This window comes from Juglans microcarpa x Juglans regia, chromosome 2D (assembly GCF_004785595.1).
Source record: "Juglans microcarpa x Juglans regia isolate MS1-56 chromosome 2D, Jm3101_v1.0, whole genome shotgun sequence".
In the NCBI taxonomy this organism is placed as follows: domain Eukaryota; kingdom Viridiplantae; phylum Streptophyta; class Magnoliopsida; order Fagales; family Juglandaceae; genus Juglans; species Juglans microcarpa x Juglans regia.
Genome location: NC_054596.1, coordinates 9,333,792 through 9,346,596, shown reverse-complemented (window position 1 = coordinate 9,346,596; position 12,805 = coordinate 9,333,792). Strand labels below are relative to the sequence as shown.

At 38.0% G+C, this 12,805-nt stretch overlaps 1 long non-coding RNA gene across 1 annotated transcript; it reads right to left on the bottom strand.

Moving 5' to 3' along the window:
• Positions 1-6,181: 6,181 nt before the first annotated feature.
• On the bottom strand, positions 6,182-7,668 carry LOC121248421. Its single transcript, XR_005937455.1, has 2 exons — positions 7,528-7,668; positions 6,182-6,421 (listed from the first exon to the last, which is right to left on the bottom strand). It is a non-coding gene; the product is annotated as an uncharacterized LOC121248421 (long non-coding RNA).
• Between the last annotated feature and the right edge of the window lie 5,137 nt (positions 7,669-12,805).

Below are 12,805 nucleotides of genomic sequence, written 5' to 3'. Positions count from 1 at the left end.
TCCCATTACTTTAAGTTTCCTTTAGGATCGATCATATCTAAGTGTTCCAGTTGGTGCATGCATGGGCACGTGGCATGCTGAGTTGTGCTATATGGTGATGGTTTCGAACCTCATTCTATAAGAGTATTGCCTGGCTTTCTTTCTATTCTTTTCTTTTTTTTTCTGGATTTTACTTTGGAATATATATCATTACAAATTTACAATACTTTCCTTTGATATGAAGGAGAATTCTAATGATGTGGGATTCATTATGATCAGTACTCACACAAATGACATTCAAGCAAAAGTAATCGAGAATGCTACATAATTTGACGCCACTAAATCTGACAAGCGTGCGATCGCAATCCATTGAAAAGAAGGAATCTAATTTTCTACAGTTTGTTAGTCAAGATTAAATTCTGCATAATTTGACGCCACTACTTGAATTTTTTTTTTTTTTTTTTTACTTGGGTTTGGACAGTAAAAGATGGACACAAATTAATTAGTGGGTGACCACATTTACAGTACTATATGGGTATTAATAATATAGAGTTTTACTACTTATCATCCTCACACACCACACATCACACATCATACTTATTATTTTTATTTTTTTGGTTTTATTCTTCTTAAACTAATTAAATTATTTCACTCATTATCCATACACCACACATTTGGTAAGAGAAAAAAAAGTGTGGTGTGTAGTGTGTGGGATGATGAGTATAACTTTTCAATAATATAATACAAATAATCAAATCTATTTCTAGCTTCTTATCATTTTAAATCTTTGGAACAAGTAATGATTTTACATGTATGGTATCAGATAAGAGGTTTTGAATTCAAATCCTGAGTCTACAGTCTACACTCTATCTTATTTAATTATCAGCTTAATCTTTTCGAATAATCTAAAGCTGATGATTTCACAATGAGTAATATTATACACCTCACTCTCATCCCACTTTCATCTCACTATGTAAGATGTGGCAGTGGCACATTTATTACTATTGGAAGATCATTTTTATCACCATTAGATGATAAAGGATCATCCAATAGTGATAAATGTGTCATATCTTACATAATGGGATGAAAATGAGATAGTAGTGTGGTGTATAGAATTTTCCTTTCCAATACATGGGATACATCACTTACATATTGGACTTGGATGAGAGTGTATGTGAGATCGTCGATGCATGGACTATTAAAGAAACAGTTTTGAGTATAGATTATTTTTCTTTTATCATTTTTTTTAAGAGCAAGTTTTTTTAGAATGTTTTAGCTTAAAAATGTGAAGTGGGCCGAAAATAATTGAAATTGGAGAAAAATAAAAACCAGATTTGGATTGGGTTGAATGGCCTATTTTGGGATGGTCCAGACCAAAAGGGATGGGTCTGGTCCAGTCCTATGCAATACTCGATTTGGTCGAGGGTGAAAAAATCCTGGATCGAATAGGCCTGGTCTAATTCACAAAACTCCTTAGGGACCGACCAGACCGGACCGAGATCACTCCTAGTTGTGACTGCATCACATGCATTTTCAATTGATGAAACTAATTGATGCATGTCATTTAAATTTGGATTTAATATCAATGTGAGTATATTATCTATATCGACACTGTAAAAGTTAAAAATGGCAAAACTTTTTCGAGATGGCATGGTCGAAAACACAAGGCCAACGATTTCATTGCATGAAAAAGTTAAAAGGAAAAAAAAAATAGTACCTCATTGACCAAGTGTCAAAAGTTTGGTGCTCTTGAGGTCCGGTTTGAGCAGTAAGTTTGGTGCGCTCGTGAGATGGTTTGTGAATAGTAGTAAAATAGTTTAGATTAAAATATTTTATGAGATTTTGAGAAACGAAAGATAAAAAGTTAAATAAAAATATTATAAAATTAAAATATTATTTTTGTTTTGAAATTTGAAAAAATTGAATTATTTTTTATGTTTCATTTAAAAGTTTGAAAAATTATAATGATTAGATGAAAAAATTAAAGATTTGAAATTAAAAAATAATTATATTTATTATATTTAAATATTAAAATATTAAAATGAGATGAGATGATATAATATGAGATGCATGCTAAACATGCCTACTGTTTATTATTTTTGAAGGGATGACTTCATGAGAGAGAAATAGAGTGATGGGATGGGACCGAACCCACCTCATGTCCAAAACCTCATCGAGCAAATAGGTCCCACCATTATGATCCTCTTTCGTAAAGTCACTCCAAATAACTCACAATTCCATCTCTTTCTCGTGAAGTCACTCCAAATAATTAGGGGTGGGCAGCAGGGGCCTGCCCTTACTCCTGTCCCAACATGGGCGGCGGGCTACCCTACACCGCCCATGCGGGGCAGGGGCTCCTGCCCTACATGGAAGACTCCTAGCATGGGCGGGTGGCGGGCTAACCCCAGCGAGGCCTTGCCATCACTGGGACCGAACCCACCTTATGTCCAAAACCTCATCGAGCAAATAGGTCCCACCATTCTGATCCCTCTTTCGTAAAGTCACTCCAAATAACTCACAGTTCCATCTCTTTCTCGTGAAGTCACTCCAAATAATTAGGGGTGGTGCAGGGTAGCCCGCCCGCCCGCCCATGCGGGGGTGGGGAGGACGGGAGTAGGGGAAGACTCCTAGCATGGGCGGGTGGCAGGCTGACCCCAACGAGGCCTGCCTTGCACCCCACTCCGCACCCCTCCCATATTTAATATAAATAATTTATATAAATATATTGTATATAGATATATGCAATTTGTTAAAAACTTAAAGTTGAATTCAAGTTAATGGATTGTCTTGGCCTCCTAGGCCAACCTTTATATAGGAGGTCAAGACAATCTAAAATATAACTCTAATGGATTTATCTTCTTTTTTAATGTATAAATTTTAATTTATAATTTTAATTCTATTATAATGGGTCATTGAGTTTAGCAGGAACGGGGCGGGCTGTGGTTTCAACCCCACCCCCTGGTATCGGGGTGGGGTTGGAAACCCTCCCTCGCATGGTGTGGGCAGGGGGTGCCCCACACCTTATGGTGCGAATAGTACCCCAACAAATAATCAAGTTAAATGACGTGAGGCTTCTCGAAGGGCTTGTTTAGGAGTTAAACTCTCATTTGTCCATATTTCAAGGAAAAAAAATATTTTATTTTTAATTCTTATTTCCTTAAATAATAAAATAATAATTTTTTAAAAATTCTCGTTTGGCTTTTGTCTTATATTGAGGAGTTTAACTATTTAAATTTAAAAATAATAACATTTATTATGACGTACGTTGTGAATGAGAGTCGTAGTATATGAGTATTGTTATACAACCTGCCCACTGTAGCACAATCTCCCCACATAGCCTATGTGTAATTTTTTTTAAATAAACAAACTTGCATTTTAATCCATTCAATCATTTTTTTTTTCATTTCGCCCTTCCTGCGTTCCCCCTCCCCCAACTTTCTCACCTTAGTTGCAGATTCTCTTACGTACGGCTTCATCCCATGTCCTGCAGTGTTGCTTCTCACCGTGAATCTTTCGAACGGTGCCAACAGTGGTCTGTTCCTTTTAGGTTTGTGTTTTTCTCTCTTTCTCTCCATTCTATTTCCCTTCTTTGTTGTGAAAATTTTGTTGTCAAAAGTGGTATGTTTCGAAAGGGTTTATATACTTTGTTATGAAATTTTCTCAATTAAACTCAATGTGCCCAATATCAGTGCCCAAATATTCGTAATATAAGTGGTGGTTTAGATAGTTGTTTAATCAGTTTGATTAGAGAAAATCACAAAAATAGTCGAAACCTTGACATTTAGCATAGGTACAAAACAACGTTCTTGAAAATGTGTGTGGTGGGTGGAACCAAAATTGGTAAATCTCGAACACACCATCATGTTCCTTGCACAACAATGGCTAAAACTACTCTTTAAGATGGCAACATTTTGTAAACTTCTCAAGTAGCTACAATTTACATTTGACTTGTTGCATTAATGGTCTATATTAATCAATAACCAAAGCTGATCTCCATGTGAACATTGCGCATAATTTCAAAGTCAGTTTTACAATTGAAACTTGATCAATTGCTCTACTTTTATTGGTGGGCATATATGTATAAAGTTTTGATGTGGATCAAGCCAATGTTTTTTTTTTTTTTTTGGATCTGGTTCAACTCATTAGTTATGCTATTGAAATCTAATTGGATATACTTTTAGTGGCAGACACTAGCCATGGGTGGTTGGTGTGCTTCATGGAAAAGGAAAAATATGGGAAGATTTATATTGGCCAAAGGAACATCATTTGAGCAACAAAATTAGTGAACTTTATCAATTTTAAAATTGATTTATGAAATGAAATAAATTTGTATGTGATTGATCAACTGCTCAACTATGGTCTTGAAAAAGTTGGACTTGAAAAACTATATAGCTCAAAAGTTGGACTTGAAAAACTGTATATGATTCTACTGCTCATAGTGGGTTACTGCGTGTTTGATACTAGCTATTACCTGAAGGGTAGGTATTAGAGTGCTTCTCTGAGTTTTAAAAATTATTATTTGAAGGGACTTGTGGGGATTATGAGTTTTTTTTTTCCTTTGTTGGTACAGGTATAAATAATAAAGGTTCAACAAGCAAAGGATCCTAGAAATGAAAAGGCCTGCTTTCCAGTGTAGAGGATTGATGCTGAAAGCATGCTGGATTTCAAAATGCACGTGTGAGCGTGCATTATGTGTATTGGGGACATGATGTGCTTCTCCACACATGGTGTTGCTTAAGAAATTTGAATTTTCAGTTGATGACTGTCACTGGAGCTGCTTTAATAATCTATTTTTCTAATATGGTTCTAGAAGTGCAATCTTTTATTGTATCTAGAGGAGGTATTTTGCTGTTTGTAATACATTGAAACTACTTTACAGATTTGGATCATTATTTTGCTTTTAAGCATAGAGGGATGTGAATTTTCTCCGATTCAATTAGTAGTGGGAACATTGCCTACTTGGATTTTGCTCTTTTTTCTTTTCTTTTTATGGCTATAGCACTGGGCTAGTGTCATTGGTAATTGACAGCTATATTGATACATTCTATGGTTTTTTTTTTGTTCAAGAGATTTTCCTTCTTCCAATTTTGGTTGTGGAGATGCAAGTGACTAATGATATGCACATATATGCATACATAGTGGGTAATTTTCTTAGATTCAAGTAGTAGTGGGTAATTGCATACTTGGATTTTGGGCATTTTTTTTTTCTTTAGTTATTGCACAACAATAAGGTCCAGCTTACATTTCCACATTCGGTTCAAATAATGCATGTCGAGCATTGGCATTTTTTTTTAGGGACTTCAAATTATACTGAAAGTGATTGAATACATCTTGTTTTACCTCTCCCACCATACCAAGATGATTCAGGTGCTAGAACTCCACGTTTGTTGTCGCTCGTTTATTTTCTTTTTATGAGCAATAATAGTAGGTGCTAGATTCCAATACTTATAAGTTAAAACCAATCGGCAAGTGCCTTGTGATTTTATTTGGTTCAGTGGAGTTGTTAATTCATCTCTCGGTCTCGGCCAATTAATGAATAAAGGCATAGTTTAAAAAGAAACAAAAAAACTATTTAGATATATATATATATATATATATAGATGTATGACGAAAGAAGTCTTTTGCTACAAATTGTATTCCTGCAGTGGTGTTACTAACTGGTGGTAAGTTTGGCTTGCCGGTTTGCATTTGTCGTCTTAGACCAGACCAATTGTCATTTGCAAGTATTTGGGATGGCAGAAATCTTTCCAAATGCAAACTCACAGTCATAAGAAAATTATCTCAAACTGGATTAAATATAGGAATTTCTTTGTAAATCTTTAACCATTTAAATAACCACCCATCACGTGTAAATAGGTGATGGTGTCTTTGGATTTAGCATAATAAGTTGCCATAATTCTTTACATACATTATATAGCATACACGTTACGATCTGAAAAATCTATTTACATTTCAAACTAACACGATTAAGCTATAGTATAGTCCGATCAAGGAAGGAAGAGGACTTGATCATAATTTGAGACCAAGAACTTCATCTACGTGATCTACACAATAAGCATGCAAGAGAAGCCAGCATTGGAATTTCAATCAACTTTTAATTTGAGACCAAGAACTTCATCTACGTGATCTACACAATAAGCATGCAGGAGAAGCCAGCATTGGAATTTCAATCAACTTTCTTTCTCACCAATTATTTTGATTCATTCCTACTGCCTGTAGTTTTATCTACAATTTTAAACTACAGTGCAGTACTTAGGGCTTGTAATTATCTCCTCACTAATGTAGTGTGAATTCCATCCTGGCTAAGTAGCTCCTCGTGGGTGCTGCTTTTAGCTATCTAACCATCTGATATAACAACAACATTGTCTGCACTTTTAACTGTTGAAAGCCTATGTGCTATGACAAGAACAATCCTTCCCCTCATCAGAGAATCCATGGCATCCTATATATAGCATGAGAAAGGTAAATTGATAAGTTTAACAAATTAATGAAGTAGAATTTCATGGTAGTCAAAATAAGGAAAATTCTGTATATCTGAATTTTATCTTCTGATTCTTCTTTCATTCACCCTTCCCTCTTTTTCTCATCTTCTAGCATGAATAGGAATGAATTGAACCCTCATTCTTAATCATTCTTGCTACATGCTGCTTGTCAGTATATGCTATAGAATCTAACATTTTAAAAATAAGTTGCAATAGTTATGAAGTCTCTTATCAAGGGAGGGTGATGAATCATTTTGAAAACACACAAAAAATGTAGAGTTTTAAAGTCACAACTCGGATTTTTAAAGTCTATTTACAAGATACCAAAACACACACACACTCTTGAAAAATGTAGAGATCTTATTATACCAAATTCTTTAAATCAGTCATTAAATTTAAGTTACAAAATTGAGAAATTATATCATCACTTTCAAAGCATCCAAACAAAACACCCAAAGATTAGTTTAACTCTTCAGACCAAACAATTACACCAACATCTAAAATGTGAACTTTTCATCAACTCTTACATCTATTCAACATATAATTTAAGCTTTAAGTCTCCGGTCACCAAAATTTTCGTCATTTCTCGCCCAACAAATAAACCAACAGAAGGAAGAGCAATCACATCCAGGCCACCTTAAAATTAAATATTTTCCATTCACGACATGATAATGTTATTGATGATGGTGAAAATCTAAACAACCATTTTTCGATCGTTAATAAGGCTTAACTTATTAAAAAATTAATATACTCTCCTGCAGTAACCAGAATTTTCCCTTACTTTCTTAGCTACCAAACAACCCACAGGGTGTGTTACAGACTATATATTGACAGACTTCACTAAAGGTAAATCTGTTCTAATTTTCACATCTAAATAACCACGAATCCAAGCTCCAACAATACCCACCGCCAAATTTCTCCCTTTTTCTTAACAACCATAAAAACTATAAAAAAAAATAAAAAAAAAAAAAGGAAAAGAAGCGATACTCAGCCTACATAGTCACATAAAATAAATCATCTCCAATTCATATAATTTATTTTAGGAAAAATGACTAACGTGTGTTACCGTGATGTGAGGAGGCAGGTCTATACAAAATGAGTGTTGGTGTTTGACATATGGAGTTTGCAATAGAAGCTCAACACACCGTATGGAGTTTGAGAGCGAGATCGAGGGTTTCAGGGGTGAGAGACGTGAAGAAGGGGCTAGGGTCAGAGGTGACAAAGAAATCTTATGGGGTTTCAAAGGTGAGAGACGTGAAGGGGCTAGGTTGAGGGGGAGTGATATGTTGCTTAGGTGCTGCCTGGGGTGGGCATCTGTGTGCGGGAGATTTGGGAGAAGAGGCCATTTGCTCAAGTGAGAGAAGTCTGAGAGAAGTAGGGAGCCGAGTGAGAGAAACTCGAGTGAGAGAAGTCTGAAAGAAGTGGGCGACTGAACCGTGACGTGGGTGAAGATGTTAGGAACATCGGTCTAGTCCCTAAACACTATGGTCTTATATTCTTGGTTCTCCTTGTGTTGACGAAATGGCTAGCCCTCTTGCTTTGCCTTGATCAAAACGTGACAATGATGAGACCCTAGGTTAATGAAGGTTTTGTGTTTAGTAATGGTATGATGTATGATAATGATAAAAATGGTGACTAAGTGATCATCTCAAAGGCTTGAGATAGTGAGGCACGACTATGGAGGGTGCTCTTGGAGTTGGCGCCACATAAGGTGTGATTAGGGTTTGGATAATGAGTGAGGTTATGGTTTAGATGGAAGAAGGGTTCCTAAATTATAGGAGGTAATTTAGGAGATGATGGGTTTCAATTATGGCAAGATGGAATGGATTGATTGGATGAATGAGAGAATCTAGGAGAGTTCCTAGAATTAAGGATCTCAATATGGTAAGTATGACCGGTTGGCCAAGGATGGGAATATTCGGATATGAAAGGAAATTAGGATCCTTATATGGAAAGTACGATTTTCGGCTAGGGTAATTGGAGGATGGAAGAAAGGAATTTTAGGGTGTAGCCGAATATGGGAATTATGGAAAGCAATATGATAGGCATATGGAAGTGTTTGGGATGAGAGAATTATGCAAGAAAGTGTATGAACATAATGGAAAGTATATGAACACTCAAGAACTTTTGAAAGAACACAAAGATAAACAAATCAACTTCGATTCACGAATTGCACAAAGTTGAAAAGAAACCTCATATATTAGATAAAATGAATCACACCTATTTACGAATTGTAATGTGTGATTTTCTCTTTAGGGATTCACGAATTGCACCCAAAAGAGTCTAAGTGCATATGCACCGAAAATATGATCTCAAGAACAATAGCCGTCTTTTAGGAAAATTGTCAAAAAATGTAAATAAAATGACTAAGAGTGTTATTTATAGACATTACAAAGTGAAAACCCTAAGAGGTCCATTGGAAAATAACTAAATAAAAATAACTGAAAGCAATAAAATAGTCTTGCAATGGCTATGGTGGCCCGTGGCATGCAATGGCCCATGGATGGGCTAGTGTGGTTCATGGCCCACGACTGGTCTGGTCTGGCTTATGGTTGTTGGGGCACGGCATGGTGTCGTGCATGGCATGCTGATGGGCATGTCATGGTGCCATGCATGGGCCTGCCGGTGGGCACGACATGGTGTTATGCATGGCCTACTGATGGGCATGGTATGGTGCCATGCATGGGCCTGCTGGTGGACACAACATGGTACCATGCACTAATGCTGCATGGCCCAGGCAGGTGGTCAGGGCGTTAATGCTGCAAGGCATGGGCTGGTGTCGTGCGTTGGATGGCATGCCACTAGCCTCATCTGTAAGGCACAGGCTGGAGTTGTGCGCTCGATGGCATGCCACTAACCTCGTTAGGCTGCTGCTGCTGGGGCGCGCAAATAGGCATGCACTGGGGCATGCACATGCCGAGCAGCGCGTAGTCACTAACCTGGCTAGGCATGCGCATGCTGGGTTGCGCGCGGGCAGTAGCCTCACTGGGCACCTCATGCTTATCAAGGCATGGGCCATGGCAAGCATGTAGGCTAGCTGTGAAGCTGTCTTGGCATGTCAAGGGCAGTGTCGAGGCGTGGCCCGGGCCTCTTTCCTAGGGGTTCTGACATTCTCCCTCCCTTCAAGCACATCCTTGCCCTCAAGGATCAAATGTGGATATCTCAACACTATGTCATCATAATCCTCCCAAGAGGCTTCCTCTCTCGACACTCCTTGCCATTGAATTAGTACTTGCCATACCTTTCTCCTATTTCTCCCCCGTGTCACCACCCTATATTCAAGCACCACTCTAGGTTGCAAAAGCATGCTACCCTTCTCATCAAAGCTTGGAAGCTCCTTGACTGTAAGGCTTGGATCTCTAATCCTTTTCTTCAACACGGATACATGAGAGACCGGGTGTAATCTTGATGATGGAGGAAGCTCCAATCTATATGCAACATTCCCCAATCTCTCCAATACTTTGAAAGGTCCATTGTACCTTTCTGAAAGTTTCAAACTAAGCTTTTTCCTCAATGTCTTTTGCATATATGGTTGTAATTTTAAATAAAAATAATCTCCCACATAAAAAAAAAAACCACACGTCTTCCCTCATCGTAATACTTCTTCATTCTCTCTTGAGCTCTCTTGAGCTCCTTCTTTACCTTCACTAGAACTTCATCCCTAGTAATTAACTCTCTCTCAACTTCATCATTCCTTGTCGTTCCCCTTTCATAATTCACCAATATTGGTGGAGGTCTTCCATAAACCACCTCAAATGGACTTCTTTGAATGGAAGCATGAAAAGAAATGTTATACTAATATTCAACCCATGTAAGATAGTCCCCCATTGCACTTGTTCTTCATAACAATAGCACCTCAAATATTGTTCAAGAGTCCTATTAACCACCTCGGTTTGCTCATCGGTTTGTGGGTGGTAAGAGGAGCTTGCTCTCAACTTGCTCCCTTGCAATTCAAAGAACTATTTCCAAAAGGTGCTAACACCCTATCATGATCTGTCACAATACTCTTGGGGAACCCATATAGCTTCACCACATTATCAATAAAAGCTTTGGCCACACTCTTGGCCATGTATGGGTGTTTGAAAGGAATAAAGTGTGCATACTTGCTAAGCCGATCGACAACCACCAAGATCACCTCATGTCCTCCACTAGTTGGAAATCCTTCTACAAAATCCATTATCAAATCCTCCCAAATTTTGTTTGGAATTGGCAATGGTTGCAACAACCTGGATGGTAGTCTTGTGTCATATTTGGATTTTTGACACACATCACACTCGGCTACTAACTTCTTCACAGCCTTTTTGATTCATTCCCAATAGAAAAAATGCTTCACTCTAATGAAGTTCCTCAACCAACCCGAATGACCACCTTCTTTGCTATTGTGAAAGTGGTCAATGATCTCTTTTCTCAAGTTCGGCACATTTGGTATATAAACATAGTCTTTGTAATAGATTAAGACATCTCTTACTTTGAAGCCCACTACTCCTCCTCCTTGAGCTTCTAGTGTTCAATAATCTCTAAGGCCTGAGCATCAATAAGTGTAGCTTCCTGGATTTTATCCCACACTCTCCATTCAGTCACACTTAAGGCCATCATAGCAAAATCATCTTCTTCATGTACTATCCACAAAAGTGAACTCCCCACGCCTACTCAATGCATCCGCCACCTTATTCTCTTTATCCAGTTGGTAAATAATGTCATGTTCAAAATCAAGAAACTTCACAAGGAATTTTTGTTGCTCAGGAGTCATAATTTTTTTGTTGCAATAAGTGTCTCAAAGCTTGTTAGTCGGTTACAATGACAAACTTGCGGCCCAATAGGTAAGGCCACCATACTTTCACCACATGAACAACAGCTAACATTTCTCTAGCATAAGTGCTCCAAGCCTTCTTCATTGGCCCAAGACCTTTGGAAATAAAAGCCAATGGCCTCTTTTCTTGAACCAAAACAGCCCATATACCTTCCCTACTTGCATCGGTATAAACTTCAAATGGTTTCTCAAAGTTGGGTAAAGCAAGCACGGGTGTCATGGTCATGGCTCTCTTCAAGTCTTCAAATACTTTAACTTCTTGGTCCATTCAAAATATCTTTCTTGAGTAGGAAAGTAAGTGGCTAAGCTATAAGCCCATAATTCTTCACAAATCTTCTATAGTAGCCAGTCAAACCCAAGAAACCCCCCAAAGCCGAAACATCTTTGGGTAATGGCCAATCAACCATTGCTTCAATCTTTCTTTGGTCCACCTTCACCCTTTCACTCGAAATGAAATGTCTCAAGTATTCAAGCTCTTTTTCCATAAAGGCACATTTAGAAGCCTTTATGAAAAAATTGTGCTCTTCTAAGATTCTCATCACAATTTTCAAATGCTCCTTATGTGCTTCCACGGATTTGGAATAAACTAAAATGTCATAAAAAAATACAAGCACAAACCTCCTCAAAAGCGGCTTGAATATGGCATTCATAGTGGCTTGAAATGTAGAAGGAGCATTACATAGTCCAAACGGCATCACTAGGTACTCATAATGCCCGGAGTGAGTCCTAAACACCGTCTTGTGCACATCATCTTCTCTCATGCTTAAATGGTAGTACCCGGCCCTCAAGTCAAGTTTAGAAAATACCCTTGCCCCATGTACCTCATCAAGCATCTCATCCACCGTAGGGATAGGGAATCTATCCTTGATTGTTGTTTGATTTAAGGCCCAATAATCCATGCAAAATCTTCAAGTGCCATCTTTCTTTCTCACTAACAAGACCGGTGAAGAAAAAGGACTAGTACTCGACCTTATCAAACCACCCTTCAACATGTCATCAACTTGTCTTTCAATCTCTTCTTTTTGGAAGTGGGTATACCGGTATGGAGGTACATTAACCAGTTTGTTCTCAACAATCAACACAATTCGATGGTCGAAGGGTCTAGTAGGTGGCAATGAAGTAGGCACCTCTAGGACCCCCTGATGGTCCTTAAAGACCTCTTGAACTTCCACGGGTAGCAAGGACAAGTCATCATGCTTGCCCCCATCTTCTATCTTCTCAACCTCAAAAATCGAATCTTCTTTGGCTAAAACAATGGCGAAGCAATGAGCTCCACCCTTACACAATTTCTCGAACATCAAAGCCTCACAAGACCTCACTTCTTTTGATATCAATGCCGTCCATATCCTATTCTTAGACCCGAGCTTAAACTCCATGGTCATTTTGTGACAGTCATACACTACCTTCCCAACGCCTCTAAGCCAAGCGTTGCCTAACACTACATCAAGTCCCACTAGTGAAAGGACATGCAAATCCGCCACTATTCTCACTCCTTGAATGTTCATCTTGACTTCCTTCACAGACTCCTAACACT